Raw genomic sequence first — 6043 nt, 5'->3', positions numbered from 1 at the left:
ATGAATAGGGAACACCATTTTGTTCCTTAATCTCAATCCCCCAAATATCTCGTCCTGGACTGTGCGGGACATTTTCTCCTCTTCTACTCCCATTGTGTTTCTGACTGAAGTAGAAGTTCTTTAAGGTCATCCGAGGAGAAGAAAAACTTCCCATCATTCTGATCAGTATTACAGTCTGGAGTGACTTCACCTTCCTCTAACCATTCCTCAGGGCTGAATTTTGTGCCTCTGAGTATGAAGTATGAAGTGTCTTCTGGGGCGTATTTCCTCTTCCTGGATACTGAGGGATCCCCAGAAAAGGATTGTGAAAAGGTGGCCAAGGACAATTGGATCTCCTGGCGTACCATTCCTCTGACTTCATCCATTAAGGAGAATTGCTCTTCACGGATGATTTTTTCCGTATACGACTGACAGCCTTTTTGCGGGCGGATAGTAGCTTTTTACTACAAATAGCACATTTGCGACTTGCAGGTTTTGGTGCAGGATCATTGTCACCCTAAAAGACAAGGGGAAGACATAAGAATGGATCCTGCACCAAGACGGACCTACCCTTTACCAGACATATTCACTGGGCCAGCGTTTGCGCTGGGCTCTGCAGAAGCTTTAGGGACAGACACATCCATCATCCAAATTTTCCGCCAAAATGGTGGTGCGTGTAACGCAACCGGAAGTGACGACGCGCCCATTGCAATGTTGGCGCGCGTCACTTCCTGTGAGCACTCTATGCTGCCGGCGTGGCTCCGGAGGAGAGCGGCAGTAGGGGTGGGGTGGGGGGAGACATATTGTAACTGGCTGGGGAGCTACAGGAGGCCCCCAGCTGTCTCACCTCACCATCCAGCATTGCAAACGCGCCAGAGGATGGTGCAGTCCCGCCGGGAAGGGGGAGCAGCAGCGTGGAGGAAGACCTGGGGTGATCGATCCACGGCTGCCCGGCTAAGGTATTGTGAGTTGGGGAAATTAGAGAAATAAGAGGTCATGGAACCCATATCTGTCAGGCATTTATGATACTATGGATATGCCATAAATGTTTCTTGTACAACAACTCCTATAATTAGTACATGTGTTATCTCCTCAGCATCTTTTTTTTCTGAGTTTCTCGGTTAGGGCACAGACAGACTGCCGTATAACTCGTGCGAGGATTGCATCGTACTGAACGGACTAGCCGGCACCTCCCCTGACCTGAGCATGAAAGTGTGATGTATTTGTCTGCAGCTGTCAAGGTCAGGTTAGGGCAGTCTGTCTCTGCCCTAAGGGCGCAGTTAGATGGCTGTATAAGGCTATGAGCCCACGATGCAGAAATGCTCCGGATTTTTTCCTGAGCGTTTCTGCATCTCCCTGGCAGAAAAAAACGCATGCGGATTGTACATGCGTTTTCCTGCCAGGGACATGCGGAAATGGAGCGGTTACCCACCGACATTTCCGCATGTGGATTGACAAGCGCTTTCCAAGCGATTAGCATCACTTGGAAAGTGCTTGTGACAACTAGGTCACACTATATAAATCCATGCAAACAGCATGGATTTATATAGTGTGACCCGAGAGAGTGGTAAAAATAAAAAAATAAATGTATACTTACCCTCCGATGGCCCCCGGAGTACTGCTCACTCCATTCTCCCTTGCCGGCAACAGTGAATTGAAAGACCTGCCGACGTCAGCGTCATGTGACCCGTCACATGAATCTGACGTCAGCGCAGGTCCTTCAACTCACTGCAGAGTGCCGGGAACCAAGCAGGAGCGCTGCGCGGGCCGACAGAAGGTAAGTATACATTTATTTTTTATTTTATTCTTTTTTTACAGATTTTTTTAATGGTACCTGGGTGTGGATGAGACTCTCCTCTCATCTACACCCGGGTACCATCCGCACATTAGAACGCTTGTATTACGCATCTACATATACAGTGATGTGTAATCCATGCGTTCTAATGCAAGTCAATAGCGGCGAAGACGCAGCACTTCCGCAAAATAATTGGTAGTGCTGCGTTTTTTTCCGCAATGATAATCCGCAGCGGAAATTTCCACAGCATGTGCCCAGCACATGCAGATTATCATTAGGGAACATGGCAGACCTTCTACCATGCGTTTTTAATGCGTTTCCGCAGCTGCAAAAACGCTGCGGAAACGCATGAAAAACACATCTTGTGCACACAGCCTAAATTGGAACAAGATCGAAATGCAGTGCACAGATTGTCCAGGGGCTCATCCAACCGGGGAGTGACCGCTGCACAGGAATACATGAAGCAGTCATGCTCGGGTTGAAAGAGCTGCCAGACAGTCCTTTCATTGCGTTCAGACCTTGTTCTCATTTATTTGGCCATCTGACTGCGCCCTTACTCTGTTATTCCTCCTGAATATGTATTAATAAAGTACCCTTGCAAATAGGATGCGCGGTTTAGGAACATGCTTGATTTACAGCCGGTGCTTCAGAATTGCTATTTTATGGAGAATGCAAATGTTGTTTAAGGTGTGGTACATATAATGGACACAACGTTAGGTGCCCGGCCGAGGAGCCTACTCCTCATATGTAAATCTGGGAACAAATTTGTCAAAAAAAAAAGTTCAACCAGGAGTTAACTACAGACATACTAGACTAAGGCCACGTTCACATGTTCAGTATTTGGTCAGTATTTTACATCAGTATTGGTAAGCCAAAACCAGGAGAGGAACAGTATAATAGAAACTCGTCACCACTTCTGTATTTATCACCCACTCCTAGTTTTGGCTTACAAATACTGATGTGTAATACTGACCAAATACTGAACGTGTGAACTTGGCCGCAGGGCTCATTCAGATGTCCAATTTTCACGTACCATTGCTATCTATGTTTTTCACGTACCTGTGATAGTCTATGGGGCCATTCACGTGACCACAGAGACATGCTCGATTTTAATCCGAGGGCTGGAACAAAAATCAACAATTGGTCTGATTTTCATGAACCGTGAGAACGGAAAAGACGGAGAAACTTTATTTTTTTATTTCTCCACATACAACAAAAACGGATGACACTCAGACCATACTGTGATCAGAGTGGTCCGATTTTCTCGTACGTGAGAATACTGGACGTCTGAATGAGCCCCTACTGGTGCAGGCTTCTGAAAACATTTCTTTAGCTTCTTACAGGGCAATGACCATGCTCTGACAAAGACAAGTTGGGACCAGTACACTTACCGGAGAAAAATTGTAAACTTAGCATCGACCTGGGACTAATACATACATACATACATACATACATTCATTTCCCACACCATAACTATGGGAGTTTTCTTTTTATTCTTCAGGGCAAATGGTATGATTAGGAAATACTGTGCCTGTAACAGGCCGGCTACACTCCGATCTACATTTCCATACTTAGTATACGAGAGTCCTAGTCCGTCTTAATGGACAAATGTACCCTTTATAGATCTCGCTCATGCCGATACATCTGGTTATTAACCTCAATGTTGGCTGGGTATGTGGTACCATAAATATAAGTGCTAAAATATGACCATATTTTGGCGGTCTAAATAAAATTACCATCTAATGGGAAACGTGGGGCACTATAAATGGCCCATGACGGTGGATTTGTGTGCGAGGGTCAAATCTGATGCACCAGTCAGAAGGTTAGGATATTCGTAGGCATGTATTCTTCCTTTAGCTATCAAGTATGAACACTGAGGCATCAAAATGTCGGCTAGCTGGAAAGTCACACTGTGCTGACGATCTCTTTCGACTACAACAACAACGAGTCGTTTATAAGATTTCTGAAAACTACTTGGATCTAATGGGTAAGGTTTCTCCTTGTGGAGAGTGACAAGCCAGGCCTGGCATGTCAGAGTGAAGAGACTTATAGGCCATGCATGCTCCTCTGGGAAATTAAATATGCATATGAAAACTACTTGGAAAGTTGAAGATATAGCAAGTTAAATGGGTTGTCTCAAGACAGACATAGGAACATATCGTTCAGGCCACATAAAGATTACAATGAAACGACAGTGATCTACCACCAGTATATACACTAAGGGTGATGGGAGCGAACCACAAACATAAAAAGGCCACATTTCTGTACAGATACTTTTGCATTTTCAGATTCAAATCCTATAAAATAGTGTACAAATTCTAAATGGCTGCACGCTCCACCTTCTAAATAGGATGACTGCTTGAAGAGCAGTAATGTGAGGCATGCAGTCTGTCCTCCAGTGAGGGCCATGATGTCATATATTTAGCTACGATCTTCCAGAGCTTCTAACAGTTCCTGGAAAATGTGATGAATGGATTTAGGATATGCCAAGGGAACGGAGCTGAAAACTGCACTGGAATCCATGACATAATAAGAGGAAGGAAATGGCTCGCTGGCACGCTCCTCTGTGCACGCACAACATCTCCAGCTTGGAAAGTAGGCTACGATGTCCTCGGAGCAGTTCAATGGTACATTACTATAGGAAGCAAGAAAGAATGGAAGAGATAGGTACAAAGGAAGTAGGTGGGAAGGTGCACTGAACTGTTTGGCCACACCGAGGGTACACCGAGCATCCGCGCTTGGTTTGTAGAGTCATTTTGTGCTGACAGACTCCTTGTAAGGAAAGGTAAAAAGCCAATGTGGCTTGGCTGCAGCATCTGCATTTACAGGACAACCTTCACATATTGTTTCTTTCTTCACCCATTAATGACCCCTGTATCTAGTGTTCTTATAGTGGCTAAGAGGACCCATTCTTACTAAACTCAAAATACCCTATTCACACATTTACAACCTACATCAATGTGGTGTGAATAGAGCTTCAATCTCATTATTCGGACTCTAGGTAAGCTGGATGACGACCACTTTGTGATAGTGAAGGTCATACTGCTACAAAATATAAGAATGATTCGACATTTACTGAAGGTTTTTCAAGGATTTTCCATGGCATGACTACACAGGGGATCTAAAGCAGTGTTGGTGTCTCTATGTCAGACGTATGTCAGCATATCCGACCCCCATAGAAGCCAGAGAGATGCTCCTTGGCACATCAGAGCCCGTGGCTGGGTGTATGCACCGGGAGCTTTCCTACCACATCTACACGAGACATAAAGAGAGACCACGTTACAAAAACTTCTACTTGTACACTAATATCAGTATTAAATGTAACGTCTATGAAAATGGTAGAAATATTCAATAGGTAGTAGCTGAAAATATTCACTGATCACTAAAACAGAGGCGCAGGAGCACTAAGTCGAGTTCTGTTCACCCAAGCTCAAAAATGGCCCAAGTATTACATTTCGGACATTTTTTGGTATTTGTCGGCTGTTTTTCATCTGCACCTTATTCTCCTTTTAATTTCCACCTATTTTAAAGTCTATTTTATATGTGTACACCTGTGGTGTTTTTTTTTTCTTTATTTTCACCAGTGTGAGCTAGGTTTATTTAATTAATTGTGACTTAAAAAAAAAATAAATAAAATCGCAAATATACTCCAGTACCCATGGAATGATTTTAATAAGTCTGAAAAGTTTGAAAATTTTTTGCATCATCTCAGCAGAACATGTGATATTTTTTTTTGCAACATTTAAATCCAAAATCAACAAAACAAATAAAGAAAGAGCATTTTTTATTATGCGCAAAATTTATAAGCCATGTGCACCATTTTGAATAATTTAGCCCTCCAAAGGAAAGGAAATGATTAGAGATGGCGGAGGAGTCTTTGCACCCGGACTCCCACTGATCAAAACTTCTGGCATTTCTCTGACATGAAAAGTTTGTGAAAGTGTGATTAAACTTTTAATGACTTTTTTTAATTACATTTATTCAGAGCTGTTCAGATAAAAGTAGAACCGGAGAATGGTACTGCAATATAGATATAAAATTAAAGTTTAGGAAAATGACGTGGTTACAAAAATTGCAATATATGGTTCATAGTAACGCACCACCCAACCAGCAACTTACACGGAAACCCTACAGTGTTAAACTGTATACAAAGATTAGCCCTTACATTCTTCATAGCACAATGCTTCCATCATCAAGGAACTGGATCTGTTCTCATAAACATTCAGACATAAGTATAGAGATACAAGGCACGATGGCACTCCGCTAATA

Source organism: Phyllobates terribilis, unplaced genomic scaffold, assembly GCF_046119375.1.
Source record: "Phyllobates terribilis strain yellow unplaced genomic scaffold, ASM4611937v1 Scaffold_2__4_contigs__length_985480577, whole genome shotgun sequence".
Taxonomy (NCBI): domain Eukaryota; kingdom Metazoa; phylum Chordata; class Amphibia; order Anura; family Dendrobatidae; genus Phyllobates; species Phyllobates terribilis.
Note: the sequence above shows the minus strand (reverse complement) of the source record.